The 24,436-nt window shown below is 42.5% G+C and overlaps 1 protein-coding gene across 2 annotated transcripts in view; it reads left to right on the top strand.

Annotated features, from left to right (window-relative positions):
* Basp1 (brain abundant, membrane attached signal protein 1) overlaps positions 1–24,436 on the top strand; it is a 47,670-nt gene that overhangs the window by 11,784 nt on the left and 11,450 nt on the right. The window contains exon 1 of one of the 2 annotated variants that reach the window (XM_039103039.1): positions 22,286–22,353. The exons of the other annotated variant lie outside the window; for it this stretch is intronic. The gene's annotated coding sequence lies outside the window, so the exon portion shown is untranslated. Of the gene's footprint in view, positions 1–22,285; positions 22,354–24,436 lie in introns of those variants that run through there. 2 annotated transcript variants of the gene reach the window in all.

The raw sequence follows: 24,436 nt of genomic DNA, 5'->3' as shown, positions 1-24,436 counted from the left end.
CTGTGGAAAACATGTGCTGTATTTATTTTAGAATCTCAACCTTTTGGCTCTATGCAATGTGTATTTTTAAACCATCATCAGTGGTCTTCTTTAAGTCCACACTTTCTTAAGTAGAACTTCTTCCACCGAGGCCTGAAAGTTGCTCTCTATGCCATTCCCTCTAAGGCCCATCCTGGGTATCGGAGCAGTGTAGACCCTTACGCCTGCCCACTGTTACATACTGAGCCACGGCTGGTGTGGAGTGTCATCCCTCTTCAGGGCCATTACTCAGACTTTCGATTTCCAGCCTGGCATCTCTTCACCCCATACGAGCAATTGTAATTCTCTGTTGCATCTCGAATAAAACACAGATGCCTTTGGCCAATGTATCGGGTCCTGCCTGTGCATCTTCTGATGCCTTTCCTATACACAGTCATCCTCCCTCAGTGGCTGGGCTACGATGCCTGCTTGCGTTTTTATCATTCTCCCACTTCATTCCCACTGTTTCTTCTGCCTGACTCTCAAAATCATGTCAAGTAAAGGGCACAGACTACATTTAATCTCTTCACAAAGATGATATCTGTGTCTCATAGCACCATGGACGTTTTTTGCGATGATTGGATGCCTTTCTCCTCCTGAAATAAAATGCTCAGAAGACAGGGATGTGCCACTCTGATTAACCCTTAAGGTATCCTGGTCTGATACATGCCACGCCCCTTGTATTTGTCCAACATACGGTATATTCATGGCAGGCACATGTCTTCTGCCAGTTGCCCATGGTAGCTGAGACGACATCCTTATATGGACACTAAATTCACCTCATCAGCTATGCTTACTATGAAGATGAATAGATGGTGCACTCCAGTTAGTGCAATTATTCCGTTTCCAGGCAGTAACCTTAATAGTGATTGTCCTAGAGCCCTGAGACATTACAAGTAATCAGTGTTGATGGCTCACAAGTCTGAGCATCCTCCTCAGACAGAGTCTCAAGTGAAGAGTAAAACTGCTATTTGTGGGAAACAAATAATATCCCATTGTGGGAACATTGCACAGCACAACTCAGTGAGTGAGAGCTGGGCAGAGTGCAGCGAGCATTGCCTGCCTGGTCTTCCGAGTCACAGAGTGTGATTCGCTTGCACTGGGTCAGTCGACACTGAGGCTTTGTGAAGTTGGGAGTCTTAGGCTTTCAGATGAACACGTGATCTGAGACTATGAAACCTGCTAGGGGAACAGTGAATTGTTCCCCGACTCTACGCTTGGACCATTTATTCTAAGTTGGGAGTTCACCGAGGTCAGGGCATCTCCTCATCTCCATAGGTCCATTTCTAATGGAATCTGTGGACTGGAAAGGCCTCGCACTTCATAGCCACACACATCAGGGTGGACAAGTAAGGCTTGTTTCAGGATGTTGTCCTTGTTTTTACATCACATACAGAGGAACCAGCTGGTAATGCACCTTCAACAAACACAATGACATTTGCGATTTATCCCCACCATCCCTGGTTTTGATGTACTCCATGACAGACGGCCCTGAGGAGTTTTTCCCTCCATTGTCTTATTCATAAATATCATTGGCTTTACTTTTAATTATTAAAGGATTTTTTTATGTCTATCCTGCAAACTGTAACAGAATGGGTCTAGTTTTCTTTTAAGATTTCTTTATTTATGTGTGTGTCTGTGGCATGAGCACAGGAGTTTTCAGAGGCCAGAGGGGCATTGGATTCCCAGAGGTGCAGTTACCGGTGGCTGTGAGCCATTCAACATGGGTACCGTGAACTGATCTGGGGTCCTTCACAGGTGTAGCAAGTGCTCTTTATTACAGAGCCACCTCTTCAGCTCCATCATGGCTGGATCTCATTCTTATCCATGGAGTGCTTATTATATTAGTATTTTTATATTTTTAAAACTGTGACAGGACATTGATTTCTAAAGTGATTTGTGACTGAGACAAAGATCATTTGCTTCAGTGGCTGCACCATTCCTAGGGATAGTCACTCCTCACATTTTGATCCTTTCTTTAAACAATTGGATTGGCCTCTCTTTTCCATAGTAAGACTGTAGTTATGGTTGAAGTAGCTTCCGGGGCTGGGCTATGAGGATGCTCATGCTTTCTACATAACTTATACAACAAATATTTGGTTATTATTAAATCAAACCTTTTCTTAAAACTGTGTCCTTGGAAATGAGTTCAGTTCACAAACGCAGATATTCCAGTTGCGTCTTCATAGATCACCTAGTGCCTAGAAAGGGTCAAGTCTTGTTGATTAAACTAAATGATAGAGTAAAAATATAGGGAGAGTAGAGGCAACAGGGCAGATAGCTTCTTGAAGTTAGTTTTATTCTATTCCATGTTCAGTTTGGAGTCTGTGACTTACCACTTCTCCAGGTGGCTGGAAGAACGTGCTTTGGTGGTTGAGCAGCTGATTACGACACAGCTGGTGTCCAGGTGGCCAGTCTACCTTTGACCTGTATTTCCAGGTGGTTGCTAGGTTTGTTTTGTTTTTTTCTTTTTTTCTTCCCACCGTTTCCTTGAATGTCTGAGGTTAACATTTAGATTCAGAGAATTCAGCAAGAAAAGCCACTGTGGATCACTAATGGGTCCCAAGGCACAATTGGGGTAGATCTGACCTCTTAGAAAGCCCATGGAATGGGTTCAGTCTGTTGGTAGTATAGCTGATTCTTCACCTCACTTTGAATATGGGAAGATTTTTCTGTTCCTACCCTTTGCTGTCATTGGGTTAGAAGAACATGGTATACACTTAAGCATTTGAGACATCAAATAAAATAATTTTTTTTAGGTAGATAAAATTTGCAAGTTTTTTTGTAATGAATTCCCTTTCATTATTAAAAGATGAATAGCATCTGTAACAGGGAGAGGTTTATGTGTTTTCGGATTCCTTTCTGGAAATCCATGATGAGTACATGGCCTCTACTCTTTTAATTTCAAACTGGGAAAATACAAACAACAGTAAAATATCATGGAAGTCATTTTTATTTGTTGATGGAGCTTGGAGGACTTATCTTTTTTATTTTTATTTTTTAATTTTTTAAAGAAACTTACAGGTAAGTGAGTAGACATGTAATTACAGAGAAATAAATATCAGGCAATAGATTCACTGGACACCAACCTGGGAAAAGGCATGAAATCAACTTTGGTCAGTCATTAGTCTAGCCCTTCCTCTTTTGCTACTGCTTATTTCTAGATCTTAAGCATGTGAGGTAGTTTGAGTTTAATTACCTATTATTAAAAGAGTTTAGTGTAAAGACCACTTTTGACAATGCAGGGGCATTCTGGATTGGTTTACTTCCAAGGTCTTAATCATGAGAAACAAAAGGCACTTAAATATCCTAAGTTTTCATCAAACCCCGGGCCTTTGGGGAATTAGATAAAGAAGAAAAAAGCCTTCCAAGAGGAGCTGATGTCAACCCACAGTTGAGAATGTGTTTGGTGCATGGGCAGTGGATGCTTGGGGCTATAAGATATCTTGAAGGAGTGTCCCTAAATGTCCCTTCTCCTTTGAGAGGGTGGGGCCCCCTGGATATCCCTTTGGCCTCAGTGGGAGAGGATCCTGCAGAGAGCTGATGTGCCAACCTTCAAATTCTTAAGGAAAGCTCCCAATAGTTTTGAAGATCTTTCAAGTCTTTCCTCTCAAAGAGTTGTTACTTAATCTAAGGAACGAATGGCTTTTGTTCTTTGTTCTAGACAAAGGTGTACTGGATGGGGTAAGTCAGGGCCTGTGGAAAGGACTCTGACCTTTTAGGATAGGGGGCATCTATACAAGGGAAGCATTTTCTTTTGATAAATTGTGATCTGAACATGTCATTGTAAGTTTCTTTGCAAGACTAGCATTGACATCAGATTATTCTCCATAAATGTTTTCATAAGAAGTGTACTTCTGTGTCTAGTCAGATGTGGATAACATTTCTGCCCTAAAGTGCTGGTTTTGTTTGACTTCTGAATAGCTTGAGATTGGACTCTTGGCCACAGGATTTTTTTTAAAATTTCTCATCAAACTCATAAGATGTTAGCAAGCCAGCTCTTACTGCTGTGGTCCAGCCTTCACCTTCTCCTCTGCTACTTTTTTGATTCCCTGTCATTTCGGGTGGATGACTGATGGACTTCACTGGGAAGTTCCTGGAGGTTAAACCCTGCCTTCCTGACTTTTGCTTCTCTAGAACTTCACACAGTACGTGGCCCAGTGTAGTTGTTCGAAGCGAATTGACACATTCATCTTTGAGACAATTTTGTCTTCTTCCTTGAAGAAAAGCAAAACCAGTTTATTATTACTCTTTTTATTTATACTGGTGAGAAGCATGGGCAGATCATCTGGTGTTTGTTTCCAGGCCGATAAATGGAAGTTAGTGCTAAATAGTTGCATGGCTACTATGTCCTGAGAGCATGTCTTAAAAGCTTGGATTTTACATCATTATTGGTTTAAAAAAAATTAACCAGAGATAGGTTAGCAATAGGAATGAAAGATCTAATGACACTCATCTTGAATCTCCAATAGTTCAAATGTAGTGAGTAGGTCCTCATCCTTTTTCTTAATAGGGCCATCTTGGTTTAAAAAAAAACCACAGTTCTTGGTCTTAAAGAATCTGCTTATGCTACTGTGTAATTCTTCTGGAATTTAAAAAAGCTGGAATGTCTCAATATACCTTGCAAGCTCACCAATGGAATCTTCCAGCCCACACTGTGGTCATCAACCAAGAATTCTTCATGGAGATGGAATTAGGAAAACTGATGAACGTGTCTAGTTTGGGCCTAAGAGCTCCCTCTGAGGTCATTGGGATGCTTTTCTGAACTAAGGCCCAGACTGAGGGTCTGTTCTTAACAAGGACGATTTAGAGATTTCCACACTTAGAAGGAAGACTGCCCAAGTCTATAGCTGGAGACTCTAAAAATGTGACCTGGTTCTTCTGTGTGATTGTCTCCTGACGTGGAATGTTTATAGCTTCGTGTCACTAAGCCATATTGAGACAGAGAAGACACTGGCATTCCTTGAGTCTGGCGTTATCGCCCTGTGAGTAGCATTCCTTCTGTGAGTGAACTAATTGCCTGTCCGTTGGCAGTCCCCATGACACGTCTTGTGCGTTTTGACTGAAGGTGTTTTGGTGAACAATACCTGGCCCATTGTCTAGATGCCTTTTTATTTTGTGTGTGTGTGTGTGTGTGTGTGTGTGTGTGTGTGTGTGTGTGTGTGTGTGTATTTTAGTTGTTTTCCTTTTTTAGAGCGGCACTGAATTTTTGTTAAATCTCACAATCCCTTGGTTCTCCTCACTCTCTCCAAGTTCTCCTGAAGGTAAAGGTGCTCGCTGTTTCTATCCAGCTCATCTTCATGGCTGACTCTCTGAGTTTTTATTTTACTAAAGTAAAACTTCAAAGAATCGGAAGAACCTCGGGCTTCTCTCCTCTCCCTTTCAACTAACACCTACTGGTGTTTATTTTGGCAAGAACTGGAAGCCTATTTGATGAAACCTGTATTTAGGTGTGTTAATGGAGACTCAGCTTTAGGACAAGACTTTTAATAGTCTGTTTTGAAACTTATACTCAGAAGCCGCATGGGACCCATGAGAGCTGGTCGTTTATCAAAATCTTGTCTGGCCCCCGGGTCACTTCAGTGGATTGTCAAAAGTTTTGGTATAGTTGGTTACAAGTTTTTTCAGTTTTCTGCCATCTCTTCTATGGTGTCCTTCCCCTCTCTGGCACTGGGAGCTGGATGTAATTTCTGATAAATATGCAAGGTGTCTAACTGCTGTAGTATGACTCATTGGGAATTATATTTAATTACCGGTAGGACTTCATGAGTTTTCGTAGACTGTGCAGATTTCTTTCCATGCCTATTTTCTGTTTAACCTTGCTTATCTCTTGCAAAGCTGCCTTGTATTCCCCAATAGGGACTTCCCCAGTCAATAATAAATGTGTAAGACAGAAGAAGATTGGTTGAGCCCTCACTCTAAGCCATATAAGAAAGCTACTCAGCCTGGTTCTCCTGGCAGGATGTATAACTGGAGACTAAAGCCACACAACTCTTCCTTATCTGAGTAATCAATCAGCACATGCCTAAATATTACACACAGCCTCCAGCATGTAGGAAATAGTTTTTAAGGTCAACAAATTTAGGGTATATTTAAAGTATTTATTTATTATTTATTTATTTATTTATTTATTTATTTATTTATTTATTTATAGACAGTGTCTCACTATGTAGCCCTAGCTAGCCTGGAGATCATTATGTAGACTAGGCTACCTTGGAGCTCACAGAGAGATCCTCCTGCCTCTGCCTCCAGAGTGGTGAGATTAAAGGTATACCCCACCATGCTCTGCAAAACAGGTCCCTGTTAGCCCAGGCAGCAGACAGCCATAGGATTCATGTTAGTCACAAATCCCATGCTTACTATGTGCAACAAAAATGACTTTGGGACATGTACAGAACATTCTAGTCTTACAGTTCACATCTGTTTTTCTTTGCCCAAGAGTTGTAGTGAGACTGAGCCCATTGCTCACTGGGGAATTCTGGTATGTGTGGCATATCTTCATTTGATAATATCCTCTCACAGTGGACAAGACACATTTGAGTTAGTGAGGTAAAACTCTGGATGTGCTGTGAGAAGAGGGGTGAAAAGGAAATGATGGGGCGCTGTTAGAACGATCAGAACATGTGACATGTATATGAATATGTCACAGGAAATCCATCCTCTACGATTAATGTATACTAATAAAATTATTAAAAGACTCTTGGTGTGGATTTCACATCTGTTCATTTATGCTGACCCAAGCCCTTTTCCCTGGAAACTGCCATAAGGAAGTGTTAACACAGTGGAAGGGCGATGTTTGCTTTCTTTCTTGAATAGTTTTGGTAGTAGTAAGTACTGTTTATAGAGACCAGGTACACAGCTGGACCTATGCTGAACTTTCAATATATCATCTCCCCCCATAATTTATACACCAGAACTCAATCATAGGATACGCTAAGAGGAGGAACCTTTTAGGATGTGTGTTTCCATCCCAAGTTAGGAGACTAGGTTTCTACAGAAGACATCAATGGGGGTTGGGGATTTAGCTCAGTGGTAGAGCGCTTGCCTAGGAAGCGCAAGGCCCTGGGTTTGGTCCCCAGCTCTGGAAAAAAAAAAAGAAGACATCAATGGGACCTCATCTCTACCTTTGTTCTCCTCTGCAGATGTCACAGCTTTGAGAATAGTGAGAAATAACTCATAATTCTTTCAGGCTCAAGGATTTTTCTACAGGTTATAGGAGTAGGGTTAAACAAACAGAATTGAGAAAAAAAAGGCAAGGAAGAAGAGAGGCAGGAAACGGCACAAGTTATTGAGGGTATTTTAATGTGTTACGGGCAGAGGTAAGAAGGACCTGGTGGTTTTTTCTCTCTTCCTCTTTAATAGCACATTTTTCAGAGCAGTTTCATTTTCACAGCTAAATTGAGCAGAAGGTGCAGAGACTTGCCATGTGCCCTCCCCTCCCACACGCACAGCCGTCCCCTCCCCCATTCCCCACATTCCCTATGAGGGTGGTACTTTTCCCACAGCTGAGCCACCTACATAGACGAGTGCCTGTCACCCTAAGTCCATACTTTACAGAAGAACTTATCCCTACTCTTGTACACAATGAGGGTTAAAACAAATTTATTGCATGTCCACCATCATAGCATGACAATCTTTTCCCCCTCTTTCTTTTTCTTATGGTTCTGGGGGAATAGAGTCCTGGGCCATGCACATGCCAGGCAAGGGTACTGCCCAGTCATGTCCCCTGGCCATTTGTCTATTAATAAATGCTCAAGTTAGGACTGCTCATTTAATTTAAGAGGGATTAAATGATGATAAGTACATTTGTTAGGACATTATGCCTGTTTAATAAAAGATGCCTGCTGTTTCCAATTACAACTTTAAACCACAAATGTTAATGTGATTTGTAAATAGTGAAGACCAGCTCCACTCGCTCATGTGTTTCAAGAATGGAGTTAAGTCAGACTAGTTAACAGAAGGTACTCAGGGCTGATGGCACAGACAGACATATATGCAGAATGCACATGCCTCCTAGTAGAGGCTGGAGGACTGCAAGTCTAAGGCCTGCCTGTGTCACAGAGCAAGGTCACCCCAGACCGGGAACCTTAGTCACACCCTGAATAAAAGTTATACAAGGGCTAGGAGCATACTAAGCCATAGAGCATGGTTCTAAGCCCAGGAGCACATACATGCACAGGTATACACATGCACATATACACACAAACACACACAGACTATTTGCCTTTTAAAATGATTTTTTGAGGGTGGAGGTAAGTAAGCAGACATGTGCTTATGCGTGTGCCCTTCATAAAATCCAGGTTGTGGAGTAGCTTACACTGTCTAAGGTAAAAGAGAATGTTCTGGAACATTTATAGTATACACTGTCCTTCAGGCCTTTGGGGTGGATGATGCGTGGGCATCATGATAAACCCTCATGGCTGTAGCCTGGTGTTTGATCTATTATTTGCCTTGCTACGAGCCCATCCCCCCCTCCTTTGCTTGTGTGAGCTGTTCTAGGTAGACACCGTGATGTCAGTCTCACACTGTTGTAAAGATAAGCTGGGCACACGGTCCCCTGCCTATTGTGTACTGTCCCTGCCAGCCCCTTTCTTGTTCTTTCCTTAGGCCTTTGCTTCCTTCAAAGCCCTTGTAGCCTGTTTTAAGTATCCTGTTGGTAAATTTGCATTTCTTGCTTGTAGAGGATGATGTAATTGGTGAGTCAGCCTTGTTATGGGACTTACTAACTCCTTTCAGTGTTCTGTAAGCGCTGTGCTATCAGGCCTTGTCTCCCTGGGAGTGCCTTTGAGAGTCTACATCTTGGTTTTCAGTGGGTATTTGTCCACAGTCAATGCAGACCACCATAGCTCTTGCCAAGGTGTTCATGAGACACAGTAAGTTCTGGGTACTATGAGGAGCGTAGTGACATTAATTCTTTGTGTATATTTATGGTATAAGCTCTGAAGTAGAGTTAAAGATTCTTAGCTAATATATTTTGTTCTCAAATATTGGGAGATAGATTTCAATTTGGTAAGATTATGTAAGCAAAATCCTTTCTATTAGTTTCTGATAGGAATATATGTTATCCATTTCCCAACTCTGGAGACAGAAGGATGAGGTAGGTGAGTGGTCAGTCAACAGCTTTTATGTGTCTGACTCAGTTTTTGAATCAATGAGTTTAGCTTACTCCGGTAAATTAGATTTGTGTCTCTGCATGATCTATTTTACACACAGGATTTGGAATGGTGTCTGTTTTATATGTGTGGGCTTAAAATTTTACTGACCTTTAAACATGAATAAAGAAAAAGACAGGAAGCCACATTATGCTTGAGGAATATACACATACACATACACATACACACATACATGCACACACACACCTATTTTGGTGAGTATCTAGGAGGTGTGTTCTAGTTAATTACTTTAAGGGTTGGTTACTAACATTGGACATGCTCTGAGGACTTCCGGGAGTCATCTCTTCCTATTTCTCATCCCACAGATGATAAAGCTTATAAGGGTCTAAGAGTTGTCCCAAAGTATGCTGCCATTACAGATGCTGTCAGATTTTAAACATATTTGAACATAAATGGGACCTACTAGAAGCAGACAACACACACACACACACACACACACACACACACACACACACAGACTATAGTTTATAAAATTTATCCTATAGTGGCTATTAAATAAATAATGACAATTCTTCGTCTCCTCCACTGCAATGACAGCATGTCTGTTATCATTGGAGACCCTGCATTCTCACTAGAACTAGTCTGCTAATATTATCTAGTTGTTAAAATACACTATAAATGATAACCTTAAGATGCCAAACACCTGTACATCTATATTCAGGCCATCCACCGATCCATGTTTTCATAGCCAGTTCTGTTTTCATGAGCATTCTTACATCAGCAATTTAATATATGGAAGTCTAAGATTCTTGATCAATAAAATTTAAAGTCATTTAGGCTTTAAAAATTATTAGTTTCCCCATAGAAAAATTATAGATTTTTTTCTTTCCTTCTAGGTCTAGAACTTTCTTGATCTTATGGTGTCTAATTTTCTCAAGAAATAAACAAAGGTGAAAGTTTCTCTAGTGTGGAAAGGGGGGAAATGGAGAGATGGAGATGGGCTCGAGGTAGAAAGAAGCTACAATTCTTTGAGAACTCAGGTGTCCAATGAAGTGCCAGGATTCACAAAGCTCACGTGTGGAACTCCAGAGTCCAGGTAAGAATGGGAGTTGTCGAGAAGTACAAACAAACCACAAAATATCATGCAATATGTTGACAGAGAAAGAAATATCCAGAGACTTGAGAAAGGTAATATTTCTTGAGTAGATATTTTCTAGAGTAGGAGGTTGTCTCATGGATTGGATCCTATCATCTTCCTCCATGGTTCAAGGGCGCCTTCTTCCTCTAGAACTTTCAAGATGCTTCTCTGCTAGAAGCTTGGCAGCCACCAGAAGGGGTGAATTTGGCTTCCTTGGAGTATGTCAGAGACTTACCTGATAAGCATATAACCTCTCTAGAAAGGGACAGGTTCCAGATAGCAGAATCTGAGACAACCATGAGAAGAGCTGAAATATAATGGTGGTGGGAAGCCATTGAGACTGGATTTTCATCAAAGCATAGGTGTCAACTAATGGAAAAGAGCCAAGGTTCCCAATCTACAAATGACTCCTCCAGTCCTCTATGGGAAAGGCACAACCATGGAATGACAACCATTCTAGTTAGCCTGAGAAGTGAAATCTAGATTTAAGTTGTGGTCTGGGTTATTACCTTCATTACACCTATGATGTGAACTTTTTGTGAACTTGAGAATCACCCCGTTTTTCATCTAATTTGGGATTTGCCTTGTGTGGATGGTTTGGATTTCTGAGTGTTGGTTTGTTGGAATTAGGGCTACTTAAGTAACTGTTTAGAATCAGTCAGTACCAGAGAGTTTGTGGCGTAGTTTCAGTGGTTCCTCCTGTGGTCACCTCAACCATAAGATTATTTTGTTACTACTTCATAACTGTAATATTGTTACTGTTATGAATCTCAATGTAAATAGCTGATAGGCAGGATACCTGATATGGGTTCCTCCAAAGGGGTCTCTATCCACAGGATGAGAACCACTGCTTAAGTGAACCATCTTTCTGACCAGGCACAGGTTTGTAAAGGCGTAGCTACTTGGAAACATATGAATTGGCCAAATTTTTCATCAGTTTTTCCAAATCTGTTTTTCAAACCTTTCTGTTAAAGGTCTTTGAAGGAATTGCACTCCATCAAACCCCCTACCCCAGCCTCTGGTGTGAACTTTATGTGAACTTTTAAGAATCACCCAATTTTAAATCTAATCTTGGATTGCCTTGTATGGATGGTTTGAATTTCTGAGTGTTGGTTAGTATCTGGAGTGGTGACCCCTGGGTGTCAGGTTTTGGAGGATGTGTCCTGCAGCTTTGGGGCTATAGATCATGACTTTCACATATGTCAGCCATTTTTTTTTAAAAAAAATGTTAAACCTTTATTTAGTTTAGAGGTTTGAAATTGTGTTTCTTTGTCTTCATTTAATTATGAAGAAGTAGGTTCAATACCAGACAGCCCAATGAATACATTTTCTGTGTCCCATGGGGTTTGGAGACTGACTCAGAGCTGAAGTCTTCACCATGGGAATGCTGCCTCTTCAAAAGGTATCTGAAGTTGGGAAACAGCTTTGACACGGTCTGTTAGGTTTCTGGGCCAGCATTCGAGCCAGCCTTGCACAGCATACTGTCTCTGTCAGATCTGTGGAACCTGGTCTCTTTCACTGTGACACAGTGGTGGGTATACTGTATTGGCAAGGCTAGGCCAATATTTTGGTTCCTCATGTCTGAGTTCACAGTTGACTTCCCATTTGAAGATTTGGTGTGATGTGAATCCAGGGGACTTGAGCAGTGGTTCTGTATTCTGCCCTGTGGTACCCCCTCCTTTCCAAGGAAGGGTGTCAGGGACACTGAATCCTTGTATCCCAGACTGAGTCCTAGACTCGCATTCAGCAGACTCTTGTTCTCTGTTGCTTTCATTGTTGTAGTTCAGCTCTTGAGCATTCAGATCTTTTGGACAGGAGCTTCCAGGCTAGTGTGTAGCCAGTGACTGTGTCTTAGGTGGGTGCATGCAGACTTGTTGTCAGATGTAACCATGGCAACATCTTTGCCTTACTTGTCCCTGGCCCCTGTTACAGTTAAAGGACCCAGTTTAATACAGAGCCTATCCTTTGAGGCAGCCTTTATCCTGCCTTAGTCTTAGCCATTTGGTGTGAAAAGAGTGGTACCACGCCCCCATTACCTGTTGTTCTGTGAGCTGCATACGTTTTTGTAACTGGAAGTTTTTCTGAGTGTCGGTGTATCATGGCGTTGATTCTATATTGGACTGTCAGTCCGTTTGCTATTATCCAAGGCTAGTGTGATAGAAAACTATTGCAACATAGCAGCTCCAGTTTGAGTGCAACTTTAGTCCAGGGAGTGATGATGGTTAATAATATTTATATGAGGGCCAAATATGACCAGTGTTCTTTCACACTCAGGAGGCAGGAAGCCAACATGCTCCACTGTACAATGTGAATGACTTCCTGTCTGCACAGGAGCACCAGGTCCTAAAACAAGTATGTCTCTGTGTGCCTACATTAAACAAGACGGCACAGACATGACTGGCTCTTGGGGAGAAATACATATAAAATGCTAATATACACCAGTGCGCCTACTTCATGAATTCTGAATTCATTTCCTCCCTTTCATGTTCCTCGTTCTATGGGCTCTATCATCTCCTCAGGGAGGCCCAGCTCAAAATTTTATTAAGCATTAACATATGCTCACATCCTAAATTAAATGTAATTTGTAAAATTAGAAATCTGTGGAGTTGTAAAACTAATTGGCCTACCTAGTACTGCAGGCGAGCACTAATTAAAATCTGGAGGTCTTCATCGCTGTCATTTGGGGGCGTAATCTACTGACCTGAGATCTCACCTTCTAGCACGTTTGTGAGCTCAGACATTCTTACCTGTCCATGAAGATTCCATCTCTGCTGCTTGTCGGGCATCCTCTGTTCTCTTGGGGCAAACCTGTGTGGGGTGCAGTGAGTGTCAGCCTTGTTGTAGCCCTTTGGCCTCTTTTCTTCTTTCATCAATCTAGTGACCGGAGTGTAGATATCGTCTCCCATTCCTCTCTCAGGCCTTGGGGCTGACAGTTACATCCTGAGCTGTGGGGCAAGGACAGATGGAGTTACTGCTTTCAGATTTTCTGGTTTACTCAGTCAATGTAGAGTCAAAATGAAAACACTGAGAAAGGAAGGGGTTGTGGAAGTGATTCATTGGAGTTAATACACAATGTGCAGAGAGACTGGCAACATATGGATGCATGCTTCCCTTTGTCTTTCTTCTGTTTCTCTTTCCTTTTGGTCTCAGAAGACTAGCTCTCCTGAATTCTCTGTGTTAAACATGAAGTCCTGCTCTTCCTGCCTCCACCTCCCGACTGCTGGGATGGCAGGTGTGTCCCACCATGCCCAGCATGTTTCCTTGTCATCTTGTGGTGGAGTTGCACCAAGAGTCTAAATGAAAGGAGTGCACACGCGATTGCGTCCAAGGCTAGTGGTGCTGATGCTAAAACCCCAACACCTCTGCCTGGTGGCTGAGCACTTGATTGCTCTCATCTCTTCGATTTGAATATGAGAGAAAGAATAGGTTCAAACAAATGAGAAAGGTAGCCTTTGGCTAACCTGGGGAAACTCCGTGTTAGCCGGTTTTGAGAGCTATCCAATCGGTTTACAGTTGAGCTTGAATGTGAATCCTGTGCTGTTGGTGGTCTGGAAGTCATAGCATCCCAGAGGATCTGGAAACGAAGTGGTCTGATGTCTTAATAAGATCAAGATGTTAGCTGGGCCCAAGGTGATGCTCCCAGGAACATTTGGAAGCAGCCATGGATAAGAGAGAAGAGCCTAGACTAGGCCTAATGATGGAGAAGAGCCCAGGTTAGGCTTAATGATGGAGAAGAGCCCAGGTTAGGCTTAATAATGGAGAAGAGCCCAGGCTAGGCCTAATGATGGAGGAGAGCCCAGGCTAGGCCTAATGATAGAGGAGAGCCCAGGCTAGGCCTAATGAAGGAGAAGAGCCCAACCTAGGCATAATGATGGAGAAGAGCCCAGGCTAGGCATAATGATGGAGAAGAGCCCAGGCTAGGCATAATGATGGAGAAGAGCCCAGGCTAGGCATAATGATGGAGAAGAGCCCAGGCTAGGCATAATGATGGAGAAGAGCCCAGGTTAGGCTTAATAATGGAGAAGAGCCCAGGCTAGGCCTAATGATGGAGGAGAGCCCAGGCTAGGCCTCATGATAGAGGAGAGCCCAGGCTAGGCCTAATGATGGAGAAGAGCCCAGGCTAGGCCTAATGATGGAGAAGAGCCCAGGCTAGGCCTAATAATGGAGAAGAAGCATCTGGGAGAAACTCATGGAAAGAAGAGGAGGACATATCTTTCCTCTTCCTTTTTTCATTGAGTGATTCTTTGACATCATGGAACCATCACAGAGATAAGCATCATAACTCACTGGAGAGGGCCAGGCACGATATGACCACGCATGACTATGTCCTCTGTTCAGGGGGGAACATTTAAATCTCTCACCTCAAATATTATAAATAACCCCTCAGATAAAGGCATTACCGTCCCCTATGGCCAGCACTGAGTGTTTGACTTCTAAGAGTTGTGCTTGCTTCTATTACAGTCTCTGTCTCTTTGTTGTCACAAAGTCTGGGTTACAATCAATTAAACAAACAACAAAGCCACCAACCCTCCCCCACAAACAGCACCCACAACTCTCTCTTTTCCCAGTCTGCATGCATTCCCATGTGCCATTCTTTCTCAGTGATAATCCTGTTGAAAGCGAGCAAATATCTGATTTATTTTTACAGCCTCCATTACACATGAATCAAAGATCCCCATCTGGTCACTGGGTAGAGTACATTCACCTAAGATTGAGATGCAATTCAGCAAACACTTCTTCTCCACTTCTGTTACTTTCCTGCCACCCAGGGTCTGCATATGTAGCCCAGGCTGGCCTCAAACTTGTGATCTTCCTGTCTCAGCCTCCTGAGAGCTGGGATGACTAATGCGTCACTGCTGTCACCACTCCCGGCTTAGCCAACGTAAAGGGCCAGATGGGAACTATTTTAGACTTCTGGCTACACAGTGTCTATTAGAGTTGTTCAGCTCTGCTCTTGGGATGCAAAGGAGCAACGAACAGGCAGTGTTAGTGAAAGGTCACTCCAGAGTTTTCGGGTGAGCAGAAACAGCCCAATTTGCTGGTTACAGCTCTTGAAGAAGGGGTTAAGTTCTGGGATTTTCAGCTTTAATCTTACAAGCAAAATCACCTGACAAAACTGAAAATCAGCCATTGTTCTTCGTTTACCGGATTCAGAGGACTTAGCTACGGTTTTGAAAATTCTTGGTCTTTACAATGGTACCGTTCACAAGGGAATCCTGCGTGAGAACAGCTATACTGTGAAGTTAGACGCTCCTGTGGTTCTGCAATTTTGATTTCTCCTGCGTGCTTCTGATAGATTTGAGTAACCAAATTCCTCCCGACATTTCTAAATAAACCATATCTTTCAAAACTTCCCTTCAAATTCAGTTGATTACCAAACAGGGAGGGCAACTTGCTTTGATCGCATATCTATGTCCCCAGTGCCTGTGTGCTTACATGGTCGAGGGCAGGTTTGACTTCTCACAGTATTATGCAAGTGACGTGGACTTTATCCACCAATAGGGAGAAGATGGCTAACTCGAGTGGGCGGATTTATGGGACATAAGAATCCTTCAGAGTTAATTATCACATAATGGTGCTTTGTGTTTGTACCATGTAAAGATGTATCTGGCTCCCTGAGAAAAAACATTATAAACATTTTGCATTCGGGCACTTGAACAATGGATTCTAATTGGGGATCTTTACTTTCACCGTACTTGAGAGTATTTAGCATTTCGAGCTAAACAAATCTTGAGGGGGATTTTTTTTTCTTCCTCTCTCAAAGAAACGAACAAGCTAGTGGTTTAATATCCTATATGGAAATGAGGGCTGGTTGTGAAAAAGGAGCACGTTTTGTTTTTAAAAGAACCGTAAGCAGCTTCTCTATTCTCTTTTAGCAGTTAATGTAATTGAGAAAGCGAATTTCTGTTAAAACAACTGTAGTTTATGTTCTCTCTCTTTTTAAAGTTACCTTTACCATTAAAGGCTGCATATACTGCAAGAGTGTGGGGCACTGGTGTACAAGTGAGTGCCTGGTGATTGTGGCTCCTCTGTCTGACATTGGTGTTCCTTCTGTCTACAGAGCATAACAGAGTTCTGCTGGAGATGACCCCTGGAGAGGAGAATGATGGGGGTGGGTGGGAAGAGCTGATGAGGCTGGGGATGTTGTGGGGGGGGCGTCCTACTCACTAATTCTAAGGAAAGGGATATGGTTTTTGTCAAAGACTATCATTCTGGTTTTGTGGTGGTTGTTTTTGTGTATAAGTTTTTTTTTTCTCTTTCTTTTTTTTGGCGGGGAGGGGGGTGCAGTTTCCAAGCCATCGTTAGAGTCAGTCTGTGTGCAAAACTACAATGCTATAGGCTGATTAGCAAGTTGTTTGTATATAGTGAGTTCTGCATGCTGTTTTTAAATAAAAGTGCAAGTCCCAAGTATATACCACCACAAAGTGTGAGCTCTGTGACCCAGACCACTAGAAACTTCATATAAGACACACTGGGTTCCAGTCCTAAGGCACACATAAGGATTGTGTGAAAAAACAATCATGCGATCTGATGGGTAAAAGGAGAGAGTAATGCTTTCTCTTTTTATACAGCTTTTGGAAATGATCAGATATTAACTGAGAAAGTGAGAGTGTCCCAATGTCATTGTCAGTCAGCGTTACCTTGTGCCCTGTTCAGCCAAAATACCTTCTTCCATTCCTGATCCTAATAGTTCACATGTATCATATATGTTCCACATAGGAGAGAGAATGTGGCATTTGCCTTTCTGGGTTGGCCACCTTTAACTTCTCCCTTCAGTCAAAAGGTGTGTGATCAAGAAAGCAAACAATAACCCCTGGTGAGGGTGTGTGGTCGCAGCACCTGTTCACCATCTAGAGACCTCGAAAATGTAAAGAAGTCTGGCCACTATGGAAATCGATATGGATGCTCCAGAGAAAAGCGGGATTGGAAATACGGCCCAGGAGCTAAAAGTGCTCACCACACAGGCCTGTTGGACTAGTGGGAGAAGGAGAAAACTGACTCCTGAACGGTGTTCTCTCACAATACATCTTAGGACAATGAAAACAGACAGCCCATACCAGTAAAGGACAAATAGAACCCAGAACACCAAATGGCTGGATTTGGTTCAGGAAAACACCTCCAGGGTACAAGCAAGAGGAGGATTTTATTTAATGCACCCTCTGAAGACAGAGTGCACACACACTACCTGCATTCACAACACATAACACACACGACAATAATAATAATCACTAATTATCATGTGATTTATGCTTCCTACACAACATACCACAAAGATACTTCACTTCCATGTTTTTGACAGTACTGTTCCAAGTTATGCAATCAGACATAAATTAGTGGGCACGGGCACACACACACACACACACACATGCACACACACACATATCCACACACACAGAGAGAGAGAGAGAGAGAGAGAGAGAGAGAGAGAGAGAGAGAGTTATTCAGCCATAAAGAACAAATTATGTTATTGTGGGAAAATTGATGGAACTAGAGATTGCAAAATGAAGAGAGCAGATCTTTAGTGCCATCAATACTGGGTATCGTTATTTCAGTACCTATCTCCCACATGGGACGGCCCGATTCAGTTGGCGCCAAGGGAAGTAACATTCTGGTTCTGATCACTATCTCTGTGGATGTGCCTCGGCTTAGGCATGATCTTGGGTAGTTTCAGTTTACCATTTGCTTCTTCTTGGTTGTTTCAGCTCATTGAAGATGTAGATTTTGTCTTCCCGCTCCTGCTTTTTGTAATAATATATTCTAAGCAGCGATGTTGTTGCATCCATTTCCAAAACATCTAAAGAGAACCTTCAAGATAGATCGTCTGCAGGAATGGGAAGGACATGAGCTCTTGAGCACACACAGTAGATCTTCAATCAATTTTTGTTTAGATCCTTTTAACCCAAAGAGTCTCTGTTGTATTCATATGTAACAAAGTCAAACAGAAATTCCACACTTAACTATATTTGAGTCTTTGATCCATGGGTTTTTGAGGGGAAGAAGCTAAGTCGTTTTGTAGAGAAGATCCTGTGTGTATAGAGATGTGAGGTACAGGTTCTGGATCACAAAGAATTGGGGCTTCTGTTCTAAGGGATGTAGTTCAACCAGATCTATTTCAGGTCCTCTTGCCTCATGTTAATGACACAGTAAAACATTCTACCCACTTAATTCTACATGAGGTTTGCTAGGGTTTTCCCCCTTAAAACAGGCGTATGAGTCATAGATTAGTACTTCCTTTCATGCTCGAATCTACGCTTACCTCAATATCTGAGAGGTGTATGAGATCGCTGGTCCTGGTGTCATCTGTGGCTGCTCTCTGTGTTGACTGTTTGTCAATGAGGAAGTTTAATTTGTATCCCACCGCCCATGGCAGTACAATAAGAAGAGGAAGTTGTAACTGTGCGAGCCTGGTTGTGTGCCTTAGCCACATGTAGGGCACATGGTTGAGTGCCTAGGCTAGGAGCCTCGTTTTTCCAACTCTAAGAAAAAAAATGTATGCCTGATCAAATGAATCTGCACATGCACTGTTGCTGGCATCAGACATTGATTATTTCTACCTTGGTGTCTGCATACTTTCCACCTTACCCTGCTGGACCCCATTTCTTAGCAGCTCACACCTTGGTCCGTGTCTCACATTTTTAAAGAGAGCATGAAGAAACCTTCACTATGCATCTTTCTACTCTAGTAAGTACTTCGATTTTCTACTGTAGTTGATTTGTTAAAACTGCTTCAGCAGCTTTTACCTCACTTTAACCCTCAGGCTGACATTTGCTGTGTTCCCTTCGGCCCTTTCCAAAGGCAGAGTTTTTCTGTGACATGGGCAGTAAGTGTCTAGGGGGAAGTCAAGAGTTGATCTTGTTTTCCTGTGGGTAACAGGTGTGTAGCACAGAGCCAAGAAGTTTGTATCATTTCTGAAACAAGTCAGTAGGTGGACTTGAGCATGCTAGGCATTCTCATTGGACACATGTATTATTATTACATATTTTTATGAAGACCAAGGTATAGAGCCAAGAGGTGCAGTTCTAGACATTTATACTGTAATCACAATAACCAACCCTGGGAAGTTGATTCAACCTGAACAGTTAGTGTCATGACTGTGGCAAGTCCATGTTACGTTGACATTTAGGATCCGAGGTTGAATGAACACCATCATGGCATACATGTGGCCTCTAAGCTCAGTTTCTTCACTTGCTTTCACTAGAGCTGTAAGAACAAAACGGCCATACCTAAGATTTGTCCTGGATTCTGTGTGAGGTTGATGATAGATTTCTGGTAGTTCTTTTCAAACATTGTGCTTTATACCCTTGGATGGAAGATAAAACATTCTGTGGAAAAGCAGTTCAATTTGAAAACTGCTACTGAACCTCCAGCAGGTGGACTGAGGAGGGGAGAACACAGTGTTTATTTCGTGCTCTTTGCCACGGCCTCCTAATCTAGCCTGAAGTAAGAAAGATGGAGATCGTTTGGAAAGCACACTGTCTTCTGAGGGTGCATTAAATGGAATCTCTGCTCTTGCTAGTTCCCTGGGGGCATTTTCCTAAGTGTGCTGGACTCAGCCATTTGGAGTTCTGGGTTTTATCCATCCTTTACTGGTGTGCACTGTCTGTTTTTATCATTGTAAGATTTATTTACATTACCTGCTCCTAGAATCCTAGTGTATACAGTAGACTGTGCATTTTGCAGTGTCTGACCTAGGATCGGAGCATTGAGGAAGCTGATTATTTTATTATAATTGAGTCAACGTTCTCTAGATTCTCTACAGTGAATGCGGTGATTGTCTGATTGCTATTTTCTTCCAGGTTTTCAGGGTAACCTGCATTTCAGGTAGACTCTGTTACATATAAGTACAGCAGAGACTTTGTTTCCGGTAGGAGAATGTAAACAAAAATGCAGTAAGACCTACTGTGTGCCTCAGGAGCTGATTTCATTCCCTTTCCTGCAGATACTGTAAAAACGACCTGCTGACCCTTCTCTTCCTCCGGCAAGCTTGGCTTTGCAGAGGCTGACTTCTCTGCCCCAGGTCCTCATCGAGACCTGCTGATGTCAAACCCCACATGCCTTTTTTTTCTCTCTACCAAGTATACTGGGTCAGAGTTCAAGCCATTAAGGTTCTATTTGAACCCAAAGAGAAAAACCCGCTTTCTGAAACAAGAACTCTAATTACATAAAGTGGTTGCCTCTGAGAGCGGTGTTGTCTCATAGCCTAGGCTGCAAATCTTGAACAACCAAAGCCTTCCCTTATGCAATGAGAGGGCATTCAAAACCAAAGAGCACCTGTTCCACGTTCTCCACCTCAATTAAGGACAAAGTTGCCGGAGGTGGGGGTGGACAGGAGCCTGCCTGAGTTCTGAAGCAGGGGTTTCTCTGCCCCATTGTTGGAGCATTTCTCAGCAAAGGCTGCTTGTTCCCTCTTTGGCACTCACTGAGGAGTTGGCAAGAGAGCAGCAGAGGTGAGTGGGGGATGGGAGGGCTGGCTGCTGGAGAAGGTTTGGATTAGTAATGTGTGGCTCTGCTTGCCAGAAAGAACTCAAAGGCAGTAAATATGTCCTGTGAACTGATGATGTCTCACTGGGACCAAGACCACTCACTATGTTCCATGTCACCTCATCATTTCCAGCTTAGACAAGGCTAGGTTTCCTGGCTTTCTATTTTTCAGAATTTACTTTTAATTTCCTTTATGGCCCCCCAGCAATCTTACTAGTTCTCTTTTCATGGTTCCGAAGTAGAGTTGACACAAAAGTCTTAGGCCTCTTACACCTCACAAATGGACTGTTCAGTGTGTACCCTTGCCCATGTCCTAGGTTTCTATATGGTATACTGATGAAGGAATAGGTTCTTAGGAGCCAGTCTAGGCCATCCAGTTAATCTCCTGAGAAGTTTCTGTGATGCCACCACCACCCTTTGCTCTTCCAGGCTCTTCGATGATTGTGGTATACGCCAGTCTTAGCACTGTTGGACACTGTGTTGAAGTGGTTGGCAAAGCAAGAGAGGTTGAAGGGGGTGCTCTAAGTTGTATTGAATTCAGGTTAGAAACAAGCCCCATTCATCCACTCAGAAAGTGGTACTGGGTGTCAAATATGTGTTGTGCTTGGAACCAAAGGATCTCTCTCTGGGTTTCCTGGGTGAGAAGCAATATCGTCACTTCTGTTGAAATCTCACAGCATGCAGGGGCATTTCTTCCTTGAGTGGTGTCTCATTGGGTAGCGTGGAGGCTCAGGCTTGAAGAAGGCGAAAATGTGAAGAATAGCTCACTGAGGGAGAAATCCTGGGGTGGCATATCCAGGTCAGGAAGAACCCCATGATGTCACTGATGTCACACTGTGCCATCTGAACTCGGCTTTGCATCAGTTTCCTAGCTGTAGATCTACCATGTACTATTTGCCTAGTGGCCTTTTCATTCCTTTATTAACTTAGGAAACGCTCATTGAGCATTTCTTTGTGTTAAGCAAGACATCAAGGAAAAGCACATCCTATGTTTAGTTAACTAAGGATAGGTGTAAAGGATTCTAGAATGTTTTTCTGTGTTGTTTTGTTCTTCGTGGCAGCGATTAAAATTAAAAGTGGTTTTAAGGCTGGACATACTATACTTGTTGATTGGAGGAAAAAAAAGGATACATTAAAATAAAAACATATTGCAAGTTTAGGCAGTCATAAAATGTGTGACTCATCTGTTTATATTTGGGGTTAGGAATGACTGAAAATAAGTTGTAGCTATTCCTAGTTTCAGTGGACCTCCTTTCTTTGTCAGGCAGCTACAAGTAAGAGAAACTGTCATGGCTCGAAGCCCATCGCGCCCTGTCTGGTCCACAAATAAACAGCAAAAATACCTCAGCTGCTATCAGTTATTTTCCCCCATACTTTATTTTGGGTTCTCTTTGAGAGTCCTAAATTAGTTGTGGTAATAAGACGTGTATTGCCTTCCTGAGTCATTGGAAGGGAAATGTGGCTTAGAAATGATCTCAGCAGCTTCCATTTCCTGAGGTAGTTGGTTGCGGTTCACTTACTCTATTGACTGGAAGGCGCAGGTGATTCGCGGAGAATCCTGTGTGAGGATTCTGCAGCCAGTGCCTTTGAAAGGACCACCCGGTAAGTGCAAATAAATAACAATGAGAGGCCATGATGGACTCTAAAAGCAAATCCATGGTGCATGAAAATGCATAATTCACGAGTTCTGAGAATGCTTGCCACTTGTGGCAGGATATATGGGGTGGGGGTGTTTCTGCATAATGTCAGCAGCCAGGCAACCTTCGATGGGAACCCTCACCTGTCAGGTTCATAGCAACAACACAATTATCAGCTCAGTCTCTTATGGGTAAAGCCTTGTAGGATCAGTTAGAGGAGGTAGAGCTTGAAAACTGACCTGTCTATTGTGCACGCAGTTACTGAAAGTGGAAAAATCATGGCATTATGGTTTGTAGATTGTCTGTATTCTTACTGTTAATGGTACTGTGGATCACAGTGACAGTTTGCTGCCAGGGGACTTCGTCATGTTTCATTTACTGGAATGGAAATCTCAAGTGGAGCCAGCTTAGCACACTTAATTCTCTACCGCTGTGTGACAGGAGGATTTACAGAGTTTAGTCTGTAAACGTCGCTGTATTGATTCTTTTCCACCTTAGAATTTTCTGGTCAGAGTTTCATGTTCCTGTGTACAGTGACTTTATAGCCTTTATCAAGCTCCCATTGAACAGTAACGCCCGTAAAGCAAACACAAAGCAAAACCTTTGTTCTACAGACATCAGATATATTTGAATAAATATTGAAGGGAAGCTTTAGGTCATCACACAGGTCCTTTTGATGGCTAGAACTTTCCCCACAGTATAAAAGAACGGAGCAATCAAATGACTACTGATGAAGTTTGTCTAGATTCTTAGGACAATAAGGGGGTTCGAATGACTCAAGGCCCTTTTGGTACTGGTTGGGAATATACACTTGAATTCTTACATAGTGCCTCTGTCTCAGAAGCCCATGAAACCAGGGGGAATGCCAAGAGTCTGTTTACTGCTATGTGGCCCACTGTGTCACAATAAGACCTCTTCAAGTGTAATGGTCACTAGATCAGTCGTGCAAACTTTCAGCTAGTGAAATAAATGCCTGCCCCTTTGCTCCCAGTACTTAATCAATTCTGTGTGGAATGTGAAGGAGCCAAAGAGGATAGACAACTGGCTAAATGAAAACCTAAAACTCTGAAGGCTTACTGCTTACTGTCCATCATGCTTTAGACTCACCTGCTTCAAATAAACCTCCTCCCCCACTCTGAGGATTGTATGTTTCTAGAATGAATTTTAATCATGCTAATTCCCCCAGGTCCCTCTGCATGCATGCCTCTCCCTCCCCCTGCCCCCCGTGTGTGTATGTGTGCGTTGACTTGTCAGTCAACAATACTATTCAGAGACCTTATGAAGAATCATTTTGCTTGGAATAGTTCATATTTCACCACATTCATCTGGATACACTTCTCTTCCTCTTCTGAGTAGCAAGTCTGTCTTTAACAAGCATAGTTTTGACGTACATCTTGAATCTTCTAGAACCTTCCTCCGTGAAGACCTCTTCGTCTTTCTGTTCTAGTTTCTTTGTTCTTTGCCTCATCCCACATCCCATGCACATTCATTTCATTCCTTCCAAATATCTGTTGCAATAAAGAAATTGGCCTTGCCAATGCTCTGGATTCCTGGAGTCACTCTGTCCAGACTCTTGGTGTGACTGAGGTGAGGTCCTTACAAGCCCCTCAGATATTATTTGGGCCTTCCCAAGAGGCATCCATCCCACCCCATCCTCTCAAACACACACACACCCCTGCCGCCCCCATAGCAAGGTCATGGAGGGGGCAGCAGTCCACAGATCCCTGACTTGGTCAACTTGTATAATCTGTCCTTGTCTTTCTTAAAGTACCTTATGACTTCACAGAGATACTTCCTAAAACTCTCTTCTTGATACTTGAGTTATCTATCTATGCCTTTTATTTTTCTAACTGTTGACACAGTTGACTATTCTGTGGCAACCTAGATACTTTTTTTTCATGAGGCAACTTGTATTTTTCTGGTCCATAGTTTCTCATTCCTTGGAAAAGACTGTCTTTAGCTATTTCATGAGTGTTAAAGGACATTCTGATAGCTTTTAAGGAGCACTTCCTGTTTGTTGCCAGGGATGCTAACACTTTGCATTTTTT

The sequence above is a fragment of the Rattus norvegicus genome, chromosome 2 (assembly GCF_036323735.1).
Source record: "Rattus norvegicus strain BN/NHsdMcwi chromosome 2, GRCr8, whole genome shotgun sequence".
Taxonomy (NCBI): domain Eukaryota; kingdom Metazoa; phylum Chordata; class Mammalia; order Rodentia; family Muridae; genus Rattus; species Rattus norvegicus.
This window is presented reverse-complemented; position numbering and strand designations above follow the sequence as displayed.